The following is a 21645-nucleotide window of genomic DNA, read 5'->3' as shown; positions in this document are numbered from 1 at the left end:
TTGTACCATTATCATATTATACTTTGCTAAACATATAAAGCAAGGAACTATTTTTTTCTCACGATCACAAGGAGAAGTGGGGCTGCCGTATAATTTGTTTTTTTATTCGATCCATGTTGCTGTTTAGGGCCGATATATATATATATATATATATATATATATATATATATATATATATATATATATATATATATATATATATATATATATATATATATATATATATATATATATATATATATATATATATATATATATATCTTGTTATCGTTTTGGACATGCAACGGGGCCTGCTGGGCCGAGTAACTGCTTAGTTTATTGGGCCGAAACTCACACAATTGTTTCAAAATTAATATGATGATAACAAGTTATGATGGTGATATTGTGATGATTATCGGAGTATTAGGATGATTATGATCATGATTTTTGTGAAACGATAAAATGTTAAAGTTAATGATACGTATGATATTGATAACGAAGATGGTGAGGATACAGTTAAAACATTTACGAATGATAATGATGAAGTTACGAGTGAATTGATGAAAAATGAGAGTGATTAGGAAGAAGAAGAAAAACTGAACATGGATAAAACGATTTAAAATCATAATTAATCCAGGAAGAACAAGATGGAATAATGGTTATGCGTTGTATCGGGTTAGTGGGAGGTCGCGGGTTCGATCTCGGGCACGGGCTTTTATTTTTAGAAAAGCTTTAAAGGTAGTTTTCAATATTATTATTATTATTATTATTATTATTATTATTATTATTATTATTATTATTATTATTATTATTATTATTATTATTATTATTATTATTATTATTATTATTATTATTATTATTATGAACATAAGTATTATTATTATTAAAAATTATTATCATTATTTTTATTACTAGTATTATCATTAATTATTATTTTTGCAACAAATAAATATTATGTATATAAAATTATATTTGTAATAATTTTACATATAATAAACATATATTTTTATATAAACATTCATATATAACAAATGATATATTTTTAATATAATGTTATTCATATATACATATTAATATAACTATATAAATATTAGACATTTTTAAAGATACATACAAATTAAATATATATAATATATAATTTAAGATATAATTTTGTTCGATTACAAATATATGTGTTAATATATATAAATGATATAGGTTCGTGAATTCGAGGCCAACCCTATACTTGTTCAATATCGTCCTATGTATTTTTTCTACAAAATACAGTATGGTGAGTTTCATTTGCTCCCTTTTTAATTGCTTTTGCAATATATATTTTTGGGCTGAGAATACATGCGCTGCTTTTATAAATGTTTACGAAATAGACACAAGTAATTAAAAATACATTCTACGTTGAGTTGTACCACTGGCATACTTCCCTGTAGCTTGGTAACTACTATTTACATGGGTATTGTAAACGCGAATCCTGTTGATAGATCTATCGGGCCTGACAACCCCAACCAGACTGGACGGCAAGTATTCAACGGTTGCACAGTACTTCATTTCGTTACTACACTTGGTACAGTGTAGGGAGATTTCATAATAAAGGGAATATGCGATGTTGATTAAATGCTAAGTATGGTTACCAAGTGCTCAACCACTTAGAATGCTTTACATACACTTGCGAGTGTATTATGTTTATGATTATGAAATCTTGTAGTCTATTAATATATTGAAATGATTGTTATGATAAACCTATGAACTCACCAACCTTTTGGTTGACACTTTTAAGCATGTTTATTCTCAGGTACGAATTAAGTCTTTCGCTGTGCATTTTCTCAATTGAAAGATATTATTTGGAGTCATTCATGGTATATTTAGGTCAGTACCTCGCAATGGGACCAGATGATGATGACTTCGTCCAGGAGGATAAGGACGGGTTTTGACAATATTCACCTAAGCTCCGAAAGCGGTGTCACCAGAATAAATCAATCAATCAGCCATCCCCAATTCATCTGATGAATTCGTAGTCGACTTAATCAAAGGAGACGCGAAGAAGGCGATCCTTTCCACCAACCAAATTGCCCTCTTGGCGAAGAATCTGAAGCACTTACCGGCGAATCTATTCGAAACACCATTTTCAGCCTCATTTCTAGAGTAGTTCGACAGGATAATATTCTATCCATAATTCTAAACCTTATTCATCCGCTCGTTCCGACCGACAATCATCCCGGAATAATAGAAGAAGTCAGCGAACTTCGCGTTCGAGTAATCAATTTGGAGAATATGGTGCAAAATTTACCAGCTTCAGCAACATCACCGGCACCAACAGTACCATCAATAATAGCACCAGTACCATCAACAATCCATGCCTCAATATCACCATCTGTACTTTGAGTACGATCTTCTTTCTACGTATCGTTCTACATCATTTATCTTCTTTCGACATGACGATTATGTAATCTCTAATGTTTTAGAGATTATATATTCTTGTTTTAACGGTAAATCAAATGAGTTTAATATCATACTGACTCATTAAATCCATGGTTACATCTGAAGAAAATATATATGTACATATGTTTTCATAAAGATTGTAATTAAAAATTCTTTTGTACAAACTGTTAATGGTGAAAATATTTTAACGGGTAGGTAATACCCGAGGAATATTTAGATTTCACATTTATAAGTTACACTGTACATTCTTTCAATTCCGATTCAACAGTCATTTACTATTCTACCTACATCCACAGATATACGAATCCGTTCACCGCAGAATAACTATTTTCATCCAATATCATATTTGGATTTTTATTTATCAGAATCCAACAAGTGGCATAATGAAGAAAACATTAGACAAAATAAAATTTTTTAGAAACAAACAAATTAACTATGAGAAATTTTGTTAAGAATCCACGCTAACTGTTCCTAGCTAACTGTTCCTGGCTAACTGTTAATTCCGTATTACCTTTTAATTATCGTAATTTAATTATCGCAATTTATTTATCGCATTTTATTTATCGCAATTTTAATTCTCGCAATTTTATTTATCATCATTTAATTTCTGTTATTTATTTTATGCACTTTAAATATCGGGACACGTATACAAGGTTTTGACATATCATATCGACGCATCTATATATATTATTTGGAATAACCATAGACACTCTATATGCAGTAATGCTGGAGTTAGCTATACAGGGTTGAGGTTGAGTCTACAATAATATATATAGTTTGAGTTGTGATCGAGTCTGAGACATGTACACGGGTCACGATACGTATTAATTAATTCGAATATTATATATTAAACTATATATGAATTATTGGACTGTTAATTGTGGACTATCGACTGTGGACTAAAAACATTGGATAATTAAAATGAATTAAAATATTGATTATAACCTATGAAACTAAACAATTCTTTAAGTTGCCACTTGATTTCATCTTAAACCTCATTTGTATCTTGACGATTACAATCTGCGTTCAAACCTTTCATGATTCTTGAAAACACCTCAATCGAGAGGATGAACCAATCTCACTTCATTTACGGAAGGAAAGATTTATACATATAGTTATGCACCTGAAAAACCCTCGGAAACTGAGTAAACGTTTAACACGTAGCTGTGCTAATTCCTTTAGTGTTATTATTACCCAAAATAACTTTGCAGTTTTTTTTCAAAATAGTCAATTTTGTCACAGCTCCAACAAATCAACTTCGACTTTTCGTTCGAAACAACCTTATTATAACTTTGATATATATATGTGTAACATCCCGCATTTTTTCGTTAAATTATTTTAACGACCGTCTTTTTTTTTTTTAGATAATATCTTCCGTTATCTAAATTCGTAGTTTCCGTTGACTAACGTTCATAATATTTCCGTTACTTAATTATAACATCACTCGTTTACTCGAGCGTTTCAAAATATTCGTTCGGTAAAATCTCGCACCCGCTTCTAAACTCGAGGGACTAAAATTGACACGGGGCAAACTAGTTGACTAGGTCAACTAGTCCACCCCAATCACCACCATTCAATCATCTCCATCTCTCTTTCTTTCTCTCTAGCAAGAACACACACACATTTACCCAATTCAATCATTCATCATCTAAATTCGATCTAGGAGGCCAACATCAAAACAAATTACGTATTTGGAATCCTCTCTTCATCCTCTACAATTTGATACCAACTTCATCTCGTTTGGGTAACATTTCTAAAACTCTAGATTTCTCTAAATTCGTGTTTTAGATTTGAAATGGTGTTAGTTAGTGTCTATGGCTCGTGTCTAGCATGAATATATGATTTACTTGCTCGATTTGTTGTTTTGAGTAACTAGTATGAACAATTGAAATGGGTGTGCTTAATCTTTAATTTTGGATGAGTTAATGTTGTTAAATTGTTAAAGTTCATGTTTTAATTGTGTTACTAGTATCACTAGCTTCAATTTGGTGTGTAGGTTGATTTGGAAAAACATCACTAACATGATTATTGATTTTGTGATTCTTGGCTAGGGTTTGATAGCTCTTAAAATGGACTTTTGATGATTTGAATGCCATGAAACATTGTTAGTAAGTGTTTAGTTGTATTGTATGTTTCGTTACCTTCAAAACGGCATATCATATGTATAAATTGGATTCCCGAATCATGAAATGCATTTTGCGAACTTGAGACTTTGATTATGAACATTTAACGATCTCTTGACGAGGTTTTTGTTGTTGTAAATGATAAACTCGATTGATGATATGTGGTTAGTTGCATCCTTTGTCAAAACACCTTCCCGATGATATAGGATACATGTTTTGATTATTTGCGGGTCATAAATTGGGATTGTTTGAGTTTTGGTTCGTGCATTTCTTTGTTGCAGCCAAACAGGGCCTGGATACAGATCTGGACGCCGTCCAGCCCTTCAGACTTGGACGCCGTCCAGCCTTTTGGACACCGTCCAGGCCTTCAATACTGGATGCCGTCTAGCCATTTTGGACGCCGTCCAGATGAACTATCAGGGGCTGTCCAAAATTGTCGTTTTTCTTTTAATTCTAACTATGCTACGCACCTCCGATTAACATGAAACTTGACCAACATGCTCATATATGATTAAAAACCTCAGAAAAATAGTTCGGGACCCGACCCGAACGTGTTGACTTTTCGTTGACTTTGACCGACCGAAGTTCGACTTTTTGTCAAACTTAACCAAATGATTGTGCAATCTTCCTAACTTGTTTCTATACTTGTATCTTGCATGAAACTTGACAAATTGATTCACATGCTATATTTAATCGAGTCGTAACGAGCCATAGGACTAATTGAACACATTTCACCCGACCTTGTGTCGTAACCGGTTAATTGATACAACTTACTTGTTTAGGTCAAGGCTAAGCAACTTTCATGCACACGTTTACTTTGTGAAGTACTTTTATACTCGTGCACTCGAGGTGAGATCATAGTCCCACCTTTTCAACAACTTTTATACTTATAAATCGTGGGCTGAGAAACATATACCTTGTTACATCTTATACTACTTACTTTTATGTTTTGAACACAAGTCCGATGAAACAAACATTCTACAGCGAGTTTAGAACAAAAATCCTCAATTCGATTATCATTAGTTACACTTGCCGGGTGTAAGCGAGAACTTATGTTGTATGGATCCATATGGGTTTGACAAACCCTCATTCAAACGGTTCGCTACCGTTTACGAATGAAATATATTTTCAAGAAACAGTGTATGTTCTAACACTATTGTGATGGGGTTCTATGGAAGGAATGTTAAGCATTGATAATTGGGTGCTCGCGAACCAACTTTTGGAATGCAACTTTTGGATGATCAATTTTATGGAAATACTAAATCTTGTGGTTCAAAATATAATTTTTATTAATACACCTATGATTTCACCAACGTTTTTCATTGACAGTTTTCTATATGTTTCTCAGGTTCATACTTGGCTATTTGATACATGCTTCCGCATACTTTCATACTTGCTTGGGGTCGAGCATACATACATACACTCTGATTTCTTGCTTGGAGTCAAGCATACATACATACTTACGCTATTTATAGCAACTGTGATTTTCAATTAATTATGTCGCAAGTTATTTCATGTATACATTACTATTTTTGTAAATCTTAAAGTTGTTGTCGATCCTTTTGGTAAACTGAACTTTGCAAGTCTTGTACTTTTCAAATGAATGCGACGTAATTTTGGTCAAACGAGTCTCATATAGGGACTACGACCACGTAACGGGACCTAATTTAGCGGCGCCGTCAATGACGATTTCGTCGGGTCGCTACAGATGGTATCAGAGCTGGTTTAACCTTAGCCATACAGGTAGTCACGCGCGCCGGCTGTCCGGCCGGGCACTCATACGGACTATGCTTTTTGGCGGGTTAATCGTAGAGGGGGTTCTCACAGTGTTACCTGTGATGAAGCATTGGCTCTTACCCCTTGCGATCCCTTGGAATTTGAGGGTTGGCAGTTTGGCAGAAATGCGGGCTGTAAAATCAGTGTCTGAGGTACACTCAGTGGTCACCAAGTGGTTAGCTGGAAAGGCACTGGGTAGGTTTCTACCCCATCTGTAGCTACCTGTCGGGTCGCTACAGATGGTATCAGAGCCAAGGTTGTAGGGAACTAGGATATGCATTAGTGTGTCTGACAGAGTCGTTAGGACGCATTAGTGAATCTAGACTACAACCGGATAGTTAATCATTGCACTCTGACATACATTTTCTATAGATAGCACTTACTTGACTACTTGTGCATTATACTTGAATCATTCTTAGGCAAACTTTTTAATGGTACCAAGTTTTCATCATACGAACTCGTATTCTGCAACTTTCTGGTAACACGCGTAAATTCAAGATTCATACACGTATGGATGACGACGACTTCATTAGTCACACTTGTTGGGGAACTCTGTCTCCCGGATTGTTATTCGCCACCGTTTTAACTTACTATTGGTTTCCCACCGGTGTTTCTTACTATCTACTATTTCGTGTTACTACCATCACTACTCTAGGTGAGTATCGTCGTCACTACTTATCACTACGGTTGCGTACTATTCGTTATCATGATGCATTACTCTTTTAGTACCTAAATGCATTATTGTTTGACTTGAACCACATTGACGTGAACAATCATTTATACACTTCCCTCGGGAAACGCTCCTTCCGAGTTGCACTAATTCTTTCGATTCAATACGAGTCACGATAGAGACATCGTTACACTTTGTTCATTTTAAAAATTTATGATTATACGAACTTGAATCTATGGAGTGATGTGGGAATGGAGGTATGAGTTAGCGTAATATAACTACACTCGATCAACGTGGTTATATTACGGTAAGTCATACCAAAGTTCTAATGACACGTGATGGTGGTTGGACTCGATCAACCTAATCACCACCATGTGCCATGTACATGACTTCATCTTTCTTGATTGGATATCCGAAAACCCCGAGAATACTGATAACAACCATACCCGGGACACATCTTCGATTATTGTTTAACCATAGTTATGCTTCCGAATGAATGGCAAATTCTTCAACATCAGACGTATGTTATACGTGTATACTATCTCGTTTTCGCATAGTTTTATCGACGAACTACAAACTGTTTGGTATGCTTACATCGGGGCGGAAACTTCTCTTGCATCACCCTCATAATTCCGGTTCAGGAAATCTTTTATTCTAAACTCTCAATGGAGAGAGAGACTCTCCACGTTATACTAGTATTCGCCTCGAGGGTGAATAGTCCCGACGAACATTTTTGGAAAACGATAAATCTTCCGCGGCGCGAATTTCTTGAGAAACTTGTTCTATCTAACGTTTTCAAGTCCTAACAAACTTTTTCAAACATACCTTACAGAAATGTACCTCATTTCAGATCGAGATTCTTGTTTCACTTCTAGATTTCGGAGTGCCTTACAAAAAGCCTCGGGACCACGCTTAAACATGAGTACAACACATCAACCACAACCCGACGGACCGAGCAAACATATGATTCAAACTTTGGAAACCATAACACGAGTTCGTGTTATCGACTTCAAAATTTCTTGAGAAAAGTCTTTGCCTTTAACCAATTTCTCTTACAACGATGGTTATCATTCAAGTCTTAACGTCACACCTTTTGAAATCTTATATGACCGGAAACGTCATTCCCCTTTTGTAGAACCAAGTAAATGATAATCAAGTCACCGAACCTGGACTCATTCATGGAGTAACCGTTAAAATCCTTCCAATCCGAGAAAGGCTCGAGACGGCCCGTAGTCGCCAAAGGAGCTATGCCGATGTTAGGCGTAAACCTCCCAAATTCCATTTGGCTAACCGCGTAACGTTAAAAGTCTCACCTTGAAAAGGTGCAATCCGTTTCGGAAAACGTAGAAAGCTAAATCCGCGATATTTTGATCCTTTAAAAATCTTGGGGCGTTTTGGACCCGTTGCTAGCCGTTTAGGCTTTTCCGACTCATTTGAGCTCCGTTCATCCTACTTTCCATGTGTCGAACTTGAAAAAGTGTCTTACCAGACAAGAACTTGTTATCATCTTCGATGAACTTACTATCAACGATAAACTTCACTTTCTAGGAGGACCGGTTGAAACTATAAATCGTGAAACCAAACTCTGAAACAACGTAAAACCCCGACTGTCAAAGTTCGTTGAAATGCCCGATGAAGTACTTTCACTTATCCGTAGAATGGTCAATGCACGATCTCGATGAAGGAACAACGACTACTACTTTCCACTAAATTTCGGGACGAAATTTCTTTTAAGGTGTAGGTAATGTAACATCCCGCATTTTTCCGTTAAATTATTTTAACGACCGTCTTTTTTTTTTTTAGATAATATCTTCCGTTATCTAAATTCGTAGTTTCCGTTGACTAACGTTCATAATATTTCCGTTACTTAATTATTACATCACTCGTTTACTCGAGCGTTTCAAAATATTCGTTCGGTAAAATCTCGCACCCGCTTCTAAACTCGAGGGACTAAAATTGACACGGGGCAAACTAGTTGACTAGGTCAACTAGTCCACCCCAATCACCACCATTCAATCATCTCCATCTCTCTCTCTTTCTCTCTAGCAAGAACACACACACATTTACCCAATTCAATCATTCATCATCTAAATTCGATCTAGGAGGCCAACATCAAAACAAATTACGTATTTGGAATCCTCTCTTCATCCTCTACAATTTGATACCAACTTCATCTCGTTTAGGTAACATTTCTAAAACTCTAGATTTCTCTAAATTCGTGTTTTTGATTTGAAATGGTGTTAGTTAGTGTCTATGGCTCGTGTCTAGCATGAATATATGATTTACTTGCTCGATTTGTTGTTTTGAGTAACTAGTATGAACAATTTAAATGGGTGTGCTTAATCTTTGATTTTGGATGAGTTAATGTTGTTAAATTGTTAAAGTTCATGTTTTAATTGTGTTACTAGTATCACTAGCTTCAATTTGGTGTGTAGGTTGATTTGGAAAAACATCACTAACATGATTATTGATTTTGTGATTCTTGGCTAGGGTTTGATAGCTCTTAAAATGGACTTTTGATGATTTGAATGCCATGAAACATTGTTAGTAAGTGTTTAGTTGTATTGTATGTTTCGTTACCTTCAAAACGGCATATCATATGTATAAATTGGATTCCCGAATCATGAAATGCATTTTGCGAACTTGAGACTTTGATTATGAACATTTAATGATCTCTTGACGAGGTTTTTGTTGTTGTAAATGATAAACTCGATTGATGATATGTGGTTAGTTGTATCCTTTGTCAAAACACCTTCCCGATGATATAGGATACATGTTTTGATTATTTGCGGGTCATAAATTGGGATTGTTTGAGTTTTGGTTCGTGCATTTCTTTGTTGCAGCCAAACAGGGCCTGGATACAGGTCTGGACGCCGTCCAGATTCTTGGACGCCGTCCAGCCCTTCAGACTTGGACACCGTCCAGCCTTTTGGACGCCGTCCAGGCCTTCAATACTGGACGCCGTCCAGCCATTTTGGACGCCGTCCAGATGAACTATCAGGGGCTGTCCAAAATTGTCGTTTTTCGTTTAATTCTAACTATGCTACGCACAACATGAAACTTGACCAACATGCTCATATATGATTAAAAACCTCAGAAAAATAGTTCGGGACCCGACCCGAACGTGTTGACTTTTCGTTGACTTTGACCGACCGAAGTTCGACTTTTTGTCAAACTTAACCAAATGATTGTGCAATCTTCCTAACTTGTTTCTATACTTGTATCTTGCATGAAACTTGACAAATTGATTCACATGCTATATTTAATCGAGTCGTAACGAGCCATAGGACTAATTGAACACATTTCACCCGACCTTGTGTCGTAACCGGTTAATTGATACAACTTACTTGTTTAGGTCAAGGCTAAGCAACTTTCATGCACACGTTTACTTTGTGAATTACTTTTATACTCGTGCACTCGAGGTGAGATCATAGTCCTACCTTTTCAACAACTTTTATACTTATAAATCATGGGCTGAGAAACATATACCTTGTTACATCTTATACTACTTACTTTTATGTTTTGAACACAAGTCTGATGAAACAAACATTCTACAGCGAGTTTAGAACAAAAATCCTCAATTCGATTATCATTAGTTACACTTGCCGGGTGTAAGCGAGAACTTATGTTGTATGGATCAATATGGGTTTGACAAACCCTCATTCAAACGGTTCGCTACCGTTTACGAATGAAATATATTTTCGAGAAACAGTGTATGTTCTAACACTATTGTGATGGGGTTCTATGGAAGGAATGTTAAGCATTGATAATTGGGTGCTCGCGAACCAACTTTTGGAATGCAACTTTTGGATGATCAATTTTATGGAAATACTAAATCTTGTGGTTCAAAATATAATTTTTATTAATACACCTATGATTTCACCAACGTTTTTCGTTGACAGTTTTCTATATGTTTCTCAGGTTCATACTTGGCTATTTGATACATGCTTCCGCATACTTTCATACTTGTTTGGGGTCGAGCATACATACATACACTCTGATTTCTTGCTTGGAGTCAAGCATACATACATACTTACGCTATTTATAGCAACTGTGATTTTCAATTAATTATGTCGCAAGTTATTTCATGTATACATTACTATTTTTGTAAATCTTAAACTTGTTGTCGATCCTTTTGGTAAACTGAACTTTGCAAGTCTTGTACTTTTCAAATGAATGCGGCGTAATTTTGGTCAAACGAGTCTCATATAGGGACTACGACCACGTAACGGGACCTAAGTTAGCGGCCCCGTCAATGACGATTTCGTCGGGTCGCTACAATATGCGTGCTCTTTATTATTACCGGGGAACCTTTTATAATCCACCATATTACCATCAGCGTTTAATCATCTAAAAAAACAATTCTCTTGAAACCACCTCGGTTTGATAACCGATGATCCAGATCCGTTAACTTTGAAAATACTGATGAAGCAGCAAACGTTGTAGATGGTCTTAATAGCCAGAAGTTTGATGATAAAGAAGGGAGTGTTAGGAACGCTTGATAGAAAATTTGGTACTGAAAAACGGGTTGATCTAACCATGAAGGAGACCAAGGACAAATACAAGGACCAAATACTATATTCAAAGAATCCAGATAATTCTGGATCCGCCGAAATCTTTAGAGAATATCTTGTTCCGAAGTCATGTTAAAATCTTGCGGAAAATTTTTCTTCATCAACCTTCGAACATAGAAATTCCAAAATATCATCATAAATATCTTCGATATTTCTGAGGATATTTTCATAAATATTCTTGTCCGAAATTATCTACCTCTTCGTGTTTTCTGTATCCCATTATATTGGAAACCTCTGTAAAATCTAAGTATAAATTATGAATGAATTGTGGAGAAGTGTTGGAAATTGAAGCATGGGTTAGTATAATATAATGACGCCCAGCCAACATGATTATATTACAGTAGGTCATGCTGAGTTTCTAATGAAACGTGATGATGGTTCACAGTAGATCATACCATTATCTTGTGCCATGTTACACAACTCTTTCATTCTGCTTAATCTCTGAATGCATCAAGAAAATATATTCTTGATAGTTCTATTCTCAGTGATTCTCGTAATTTGACAAATCAAATCGTGCTATTATGTTCTTTCTTGATTAGAACATTAAGTTCATTCGAAACTCCATACTTACGAATTCTGGACCGTTACTTGCTTTACTGGAGGTCAAGAAGAGAATAAAAAGACAAAGAGCTCCGAAACATAAAGGAAGATATAAAATTCGACAACAACACTGGAATCACAAACCTTGGATATTAATACGAATAGCAATATAAAGACACGGTATAATTAAGAATAGTATCACCCAAGGTAATGGTAGAAGTAAACAGATTTTTCTGGTGAAAGAATGAAAAGAAGGATGACAGAAATGATAACTAGAAAAATATCAAGGATTAGAACAAGATTAAGCATTTTCACAATCTTTTGGATGTATGAACTAAGAAAGAAAGTATAGGAATGGTGAGAATAATGGAACGGAAGAGTTTAATTTATAATGAAAATATCAGACAAAGTAATCGAGGCAGATCACCGTATTTAATTATAGAGATCTTAATTTCCTTAATTCACGAAGAACCATACCTTATAGATTTCCAAGATTTTCTTTTAAATCTCTTGAATTCCGGAATTCAACCTTGACTACGTCAAAAGTTAAATCCCTATCTCAATCTTTCGTGACAGCTTCACTCGTACGCTTCACATCATCGAATCGTTTTATCTGTATTACCCAATAATAATAAAACTCTAGTTATCAACTCATATTCGTCATAAAAACTTACTAATAGTTAAATATGACAACTCCACTCAAATTTCGGGACGAAATTTCTTTAACGGGTAGGTACTGTGACGACCCGAAAATTTCCGACCAAATTTAAACTTAATCTTTATATGAACTCGACACGATAAGCAAAGTCTGTAATATGAAGTCTCAAAAACTTTGAACTGTGTTCATGTAATCATTTGACCTTTGACTATTCCCGACGATTCACGAACTGTTAATTGTAAATAAATGTGTATACATATAAACATAGATATAAATAAAAATATAAATATATGTATATATATATATAATAACTAAAAATAATAATATACGATTTAATCGTTAGAACTAAAAATATAAAATAATATACGATATAATTAAATTGTTATTAATATAAATCTATATATATATATATATATATATATATATATATATATATATATATATATATATATATATATATATATATATATATATATATATATAGGGTATATCAAATATAATTACTTAATAATTGTAATTATCGTCGAACGTTTCGATTATTATTTAGAGAAGTTTAATTCAAACTTATGTAATTTTAAAATAAACGGTGATACAAAAATGAGTTCTATAAATTTTAGGCTTAATAAAAATGTATTTAGGAACTATTTGTTAAGTTTTAACATTTTTTATATTTTACCCATAAATGAGAGGGACAGTTGATGTAATTTTTATTTCACAAATTAAGGATCGATTTTATAGCATAATGACCAAAATAAATAAATATAGTTAATTTAAAATTTTGGGATTTTTCCGAAGATTTTTATTCGCCCCTGATTTCAAATAGTGCACGATACCCGGGCCGTAGAGAGTGTCGGCAGATTTAATCAGTGAATTAGTTTACCGCTTCTTTCACCAAACACATGATAAAAGTTATTATTATTATATTATATGTAACAACCCAACCCGTATTAAAACCAGCCCATAAAAATTTTTCCTTTTAATACGCGTCAAATAATACTTTAGGTTCCATTACACAGGTTCCAAAACATATTTGTTACCAAAGTAAGTTCAACGAACTTAAAACACACATTAATAAATTAACCTCCTTAATATAATAATGCAATATTTAAACATAAACCGAGCATGGTGATTTGGGACTACGCTACCCAAATCCTAATCAAGTACGAAAGCAAGATCTTCTAAAGCATACTAGTCAAGATCTCTAATTCCCATGCTTACCCGAGCCAGCATCATGCGAACCTATAAAAATATCAACAACGAGAGGGTAAGCTAACGCTTAGTGAATGTTAGCATACTACATACATATATATGTATAAAATGGACACGCCACACAATATCAATACCGCATACCGAAGCATCCAAGTATAAGGCAACTACACTAAGCATACCGTACGATCTCTAAGCAACAAACTAAAGATATCAACAAGTATAAGTTCACCAACGACGATGTGAATGACGCCAATAAGCTACACCCGGAGGGTTAGCTACAACACAACAATACATTAATATATATAACAATATAAACGAATAAGGTTACCAAACTACATGGTTAACCCCTTAACCTCAATCATACGAACATTGGCCGAACAACCCGAGCCTTAGTAAATTCGCACAACCCGAAATTCACTTTTCCACCAATTCAACAACCGAGGTTGGCCGAACTACCCGAGCCTCAATGAATTCGAACAACCCGAAATTCATCACCTCATCAATAAGATGACCGAACAACCCGAGTCATCATGAATCCGCACTACCCGAGATTCACTTCCCAAATCAAAACCCACATCATCGGGTTATTCAAAACGCAACACAATACTAACCCTTCGCCATTGGGGTTATAACATCCACATCACAACCTCGTGTGATAACGTACACACAAAACGTGTACCTCGCCAAAGGTGGTCAACCAAAACGCACAACTGTGCCAATTGGACTCATACAAAAGTCCAACAAATCCACCAATATGTGAAGTGAGCTCTATAGCCGAGAATCACTTCACTTGATCCGCACCCATCCTACACATACATATGCACATAGGATATTAACACTCACCTTGTCCCCTTGAAGAAATGCTTCCAAGTAATCCGCAACTCGTCAATGGAAAGTACCTAATCCATTATCACAAATTCAACAACACACTTAGATTGGATCTACAAACCAACCCAATTCGACACTTAGTGCAATTTCGACCCAAATGCACTTCCAAGGACAAACCGCGCCCAAACTACCCAATAATCACTAACACAAATTATAATGGTCCTAATATGCCAATTAAACCCGAACACAAGTGTTAAACACTTATCGTTCTCAAAATCGCCCATAAACCCTAATTTTGACCCATAAGGTCAAAATCTCACCATTTACAAGTCAATAATTGGGTCAAAAATCATCACCAAACCCTAATTGCTTCCAACATCTCAATAATCACTAAATACTAGTGATTTCACCCAATTGCAAGTCTCACAAGCATGAACTTGCACACCAAACCCAAAACCCGACATTAACAACAATAAACCCCAATCTTGGTGTTAACCTTCAATTAACAACTAAATGGGTTCTATCTATGGATCATACAATCAAAAGCCCCAAAATTGAATGATGAACACAAGAACGAAATTCGGATTTAGAGCTTACCACTAGTATCACCGTGTAGCTAGGAACGAGGAGAACAAACTTGTCAACTACGCCAAAGATCAAATCCCGCTTCTTCCTTTCCAAAAATCCCTTTGAAATCAAGTGGGTGTTTGAGTTTGAGAGGAAAAATGAAAAGAAAAGGAAAAATAAAATGAGAAATGAAATGGGTGGACCAGATTTAAGATCCCCATCTGGCTCAATCGTGAAATGACCAAATTGCCCTTGAACTTCATTTAATATTACAAGAATCTGGTGCCAGTTCGCACAGTATGCCGCGCCGCGGTATTAATGGTCGCGCCGCGACCTTTGCCTGAGTCTGGTGCCTTCTTTACCACACTTTCTGATCTGAATTCTAGTTGATTGCCGCGCCGCGGCCTCATTTATCGCACCGCGACATTCCACGTGATCTGACTCCACTTCTCGCACACAAGGCTTTAACACTAGAAAATGCCCCGAACCCTTCTTACATCTATCGTACATACCCAATACATCTATAAATCATATACGGGGAAAACGGGGTGTTACAACTCTCCCCCACTTAAATTCGATCACGTCTTCGTGATCCTAGTCATGAACCCAAACGGACCCACACTCAATGGTCCTCGAACATGCGTTTTAAACCGACTTCTACCACAATTTCACTAACCTGAAGGTTAATCCAAAGACTAATTACACATTTGCTCGCATTCTGAGATGTACCATACACTCAACAACCGAAGTCTACAACGATCCCTTAGACGATTCTCCTCAAAGAGTTACCCTTAACAACTAAATCGTCACCCGCGATTTATCACATTCCACAATTTCGAGCACTAGCACTAACTCAATCCCTCACATCGGGAAAAACTCAACAAATTTCGTACCGAGATTTCAACTCCTAACGTACCGTACCAAGTACATCGCTAGTAACAACCACAAACCAAGACAAGGTCAACCATCAAACTGAAAAAGACCGAAATAAAGCGAATCCTTATGGATTACACTTAATACTAAACATCCCTTGTAGTGCGTAATACGACCAATACGCAACTACCGTAACATCATAATCCAATGGTTAAAACCGATAGCGCCCAAAATGATCATGGCAACGCTAGATCCCAAGGTGTACAAAATCGACTATCATCACACCCGTAACAACACGTGAGCGAAACACGGCTATCGCATCACTAATAATACCACATGGTCCTCACGACCCCACCATCGGCGTATAAAAACACCCGATAGTTCCTACAACATGGTCCTTACGACCCCGCCATTGGTGCATAAAACAACCAATAGATCACAACACAACATGGCCGAAACAACCCGAGCCTAAACACATATGGAGGATGGTCGAAACAACCCGAACCTTAGTGAATTCGCACAACCTGAAATTCACCAACCCAATCCATATTTCCCACAACAAAATGACCGCACAACCCGAGTCATTGTGAGTACGCGCAAATCGATACTCACTACCACCACATAGTATAACCGAGGATGGCCGTGCAACCCGAGCCTTAGTGAATCCGAACTACCCGACATTCACTACCTCAAACTATGAGTCCAACCAACAGGGACAATTGTACTACCCGAAATATTGTGAATACGAACAACCCGTTATTCACGTCCCACAACACAACTCAAGAATGGTACTCTCATTTCCCACCGGTACTCGCTTTTCCCGATAATGTTATGCCATGCCGACGTAACACTACTCCCTTGATGAAGTCAGCGGACCCCGAAGGTCATGCTCCACCAATCTCAACACCGGATAAAGTCAGCGAACCCCGAAAGTCATGCTTCACCGATATAACACCACGCTCATGATGGAGTCAGCGGACCCTGAAAGTCATGCTCCACCAATCACGTACTCCCATGATGAAGTCAGCGGACCCTGAAGGTCATGCTTCACCAATCAACAATATCCATTAGTGTACTTAACACCTCGTACACTAATCCTCGGGTGGCATCTTAACACCTCGATACTTCACCCCCATGACAATGTGGTGTCTTAAACACCGCGACAATACCACTCGTTACGTACACGCGAACATCGCTAACACATTCGAGCAAGAACCACCCATATCGAACATAGGCACAAATCAACAATTCTCCAAAGAGAACCCAATACACACACATCCCTTAACCGAGGGATTTCACCTTGCTCGCCAAACACGTCCATTATCTCTCAACGAGATTACCACATTATCACCTCGGTGATAATTTACATCCCAAAATCATAAGTACAACTTAACCAAAATTGTACTTCACCACAAATCGACCAAAACTAGGTCTCAACTCAAGTTTCGGATCTACTAACAACGTCATACGAAATCTCACACTAAAACCTTCTCGTGCTAGAGTGTAACTCCCCCACTTGGAACCACGATCCATAACCGCATCTTGTACAACCGTACCGTGCTACCAAAGGTAGACTTTACCACAATTGGGTTCACACGACCCATCACCATAACTTGCTCCAACCTTGAGCATACTAGGGATCTTAACCTATCCTTAAACTCTTTGAACGAAAAGTGTACCACAATTACACAAACTATACCCTCGCAATCATCCAATTGCTTTAGTTTGTTAGAGTTCAACCCAGTCACTCATGTACCTAAGGGTTTCTCCGATACCCTAAGTACAACGTAACCGCATCACCATCGGAGTCGAACACCACGCTAGTAGGTATGAAAGAGGCACCTAATGTCGCGTCACGTAGACTCCTTCACCAACATACATCGAGATCAAACACTCGATCTTTTTCAGGTTCCAATTCACCCGACGAACCTCATGGTTCATCAACTTCAACACGAAAGCGAACACGCTCTTAACAATCAAACACCAAAGCCCATTCCCAAGGCTTGGTAGAAACATTTCCCAATACTAAGGAATGCTTGGTTGCACCAAGTCTTATGCCCTTCGTCCAAAAATCAAACATCGCCATAGGGTACTTCCATTAGGAACGTCACCCATAACAACACTATGCACAACACAATGCATTTAACAAATCCGAACTTAAACGCCACATAAATAAATATTCAAATGACATATTTATTAAAACGAAACGTACCTCAACGTCTCCTTGCGGCATTTTCTGCCAACTCGGGACAATCCGGCTTGCGATGCCCCTCCTTATGACAATAGTAGCACATCCCGTCATCACTTCTCGGCATTGTGCACTCCCACAACTTGTGGCCCCTAACACCACAATTGAAACATCTAGGTGCACGAGAATCCACCGTGCCTTTTCCCACATTACCCGTACTCGCACTTGCACCCTTATTTTTCTTACCCTGGGCGCCATACGAATCAACCCTCCTCTTACTTGAAGGTTCACACATCTTTGATCGCGTATACGACTCGAAACCTCTAGCCAAGTTGAATAATTCCACAAACGATTTCGCTTGACCCTGACTAATTTTACTTTTCAAGTCATCATTCATGGTCCGATAGAAATCCCCCATTAACAAACGATCATTCCCCAAATACTCCGGGCAAAAACGAGCCTTCGCCATAAAGGTCGTCTTGAGAGTATTCAAATCCATAGATCCTTGTCGTAAATTTCGCAACTCATTACGCAATTCCCACAAATCGGCCGAAGTCCGGAACTCCTCGAAGAATTCCTCCTTAAACTCGTTCCACGATAAGGCCATAAACGTTTAGCCACCGACAAGATCGATCTTATCATCCAACCAATCCCTTGCCCTGCCCCGCAACAGACTAGTAGCGAGTCTCGACTTTTTCTCGGGAGGGGAATCAATAGTACGAAAACACCCTTCGACATCCGAGATCCATGTGGTGCTTGCCAAAGGATCCGGTTTCCCATCATACATCGGGGGTTTAGTCCTCATGAAGCTCTTAAGACAACGCTCCATTTCACTACTACCCCGAAATTTGAAATACTTCCTATCCATTTCTTCTTGAAACGTACTCATTTACTCCGCAACGGCGGCCGCAACTCTAGAGTTAAACTCCTCGTCATTCGTCTCGATCTCGTTTCGCATCGTTATTCTAAAGAATGCAAAATGATTAGTCCATGAACGTATAAAACAACACGCATAACACCGCCCCATCTTGCTCAACACTCGTCGTACATCACTTGTTAGACACGATTTGCACCCTTAATAAGGTTTGCAAGTCCTTATTACGCACACACGTCGTCTCAACTCGTTAGTACAACGACCGCTTCGCTCGATGATATAACCAACACAACGACAATTCCACGCGATATAAACACACGCAAGGGAATTATCATCACAACACAATAATATATTAATAATATCCGCATTACTAATATAAACGTTAGTCCACCTACAAACAAGGCACTAACTACAACACATTCTGACCCGTAATTCTACAAGTCCCGCAATAATTAAGCACACACACAAAAGTCTAAGTCTAGGCACCTATCTCAAGTCACCTAAATCCCTTAGACCATGCTCTGATACCAGTTGTAACAACCCAACCCGTATTAAAACCGGCCCATAAAAATTTTTCCTTTTAATACGCGTCAAATAATACTTTAGGTTCCATTACACAGGTTCCAAAACATATTTGTTACCAAAGTAAGTTCAACGAACTTAAAACACACATTAATAAATTAAACTCCTTAATATAATAATGTGATATTTAAACATAAACCGAGCATGGTGATTTGGGACTACGCTACCCAAATCCTAATCAAGTACGAAAGCAAGATCTTCTAAAGCATACTAGTCAAGATCTCTAATTCCCATGCTTACCCGAGCCACCATTATGCGAACCTATAAAAATATCAACAACGAGAGGGTAAGCTAACGCTTAGTGAATGTTAGCATACTACATACATATATATGTATAAAATGGACACGCCACACAATATCAATACCGCTTACCGAAGCATCCAAGTATAAGGCAAATACACTAAGCATACCGTACGATCTCTAAGCAACAAGCTAAAGATATCAACAAGTATAAGTTCACCAACGACGATGTGAACAACGCCAATAAGCTACACCCGGAGGGTTAGCTACAACACAACAATACATTAATATATATAACAATATAAACGAATAAGGTTACCAAACTATAAGGTTAACCCCTTAACCTCAATCATACGAACATTGGCCGAACAACTCAAGCCTTAGTAAATTCGCACAACCCGAAATTCACTTTTCCACTAATTCAACAACCGAGGTTGGCCGAACTACCCGAGCCTCAATGAATTAGAACAACTCGAAATTCATCACCTCATCAATAAGATGACTGAACAACCCGAGTCATCATGAATCCGCACTACCCGAGATTCACTTCCCAAATCAAAACCCACATCATCGGGTTATCCAAAACACAACACAATACTAACCCTTCGCCATTGGGGTTATAACATCCACATCACAACCTCGTGTGATAACGTACACACAAAACGTGTACCTCGCCAAAGGTGGTCAACCAAAACGCACAACCGTGCCAATTGGACTCATACAAAAGTCCATCAAATCCACCTATATGTGAAGTGAGCTCTATAGCCGAGAATCACTTCACCCGACCCGCACCCATCCTACACATACATATGCACATAGGATATTAACACTCACCTTGTCGCCTTAAAGAAATGCTTCCAAGTAATCCGTAACTCATCAATGGAAAGTACCTAATCCATTATCACAAATTCAACAACACACTTAGATTGGATCTACAAACCAACCCAATTCGACACGTAGTGCAATTTCGACCCAAATGCACTTCCAAGGACAAACCGCGCCCAAACTACCCAATAATCACTAACACAAGTGATAATGGTCCTAATATGCCAATTAAACTCGAACACAAGTGTTAAACACTTATCGTTCTCAAAATCGCCCATAAACCCTAATTTTGACCCATAAGGTCAAAATCTCACCATTTACAAGTTTTGACACCAAAACATGTTTAACTCGGTTTAATACTTCAACTTAATCCATTTTAAGTTTTTAAACCTCATTAAGTCAATAATAGGGTCAAAATCATCACCAAACCCTAATTGCTTCCAACATCTTAATAATCACTAAATACTAGTGATTTCACTCAATTGCAAGTCTCACAAGCATGAACTTGCACACCAAACCCAAAACCTGACATTAACAACAATAAACCCGAATCTTGGTGTTAACCTTCAATTAACAACTAAATGAGTTCTATCTATGGATCATACAATCAAAAGCCCCAAAATTGAATGATGAACACAAGAACGAAATTCAGATTTAGAGCTTACCACTAGTATCACCGTGTAGCTAGGAACGCGGAGAACAAACT

This window comes from Rutidosis leptorrhynchoides, chromosome 6 (assembly GCF_046630445.1).
Source record: "Rutidosis leptorrhynchoides isolate AG116_Rl617_1_P2 chromosome 6, CSIRO_AGI_Rlap_v1, whole genome shotgun sequence".
In the NCBI taxonomy this organism is placed as follows: domain Eukaryota; kingdom Viridiplantae; phylum Streptophyta; class Magnoliopsida; order Asterales; family Asteraceae; genus Rutidosis; species Rutidosis leptorrhynchoides.
The sequence above is the reverse complement of the archived record's forward strand: the minus strand, read 5'-3'. Positions refer to the sequence as shown.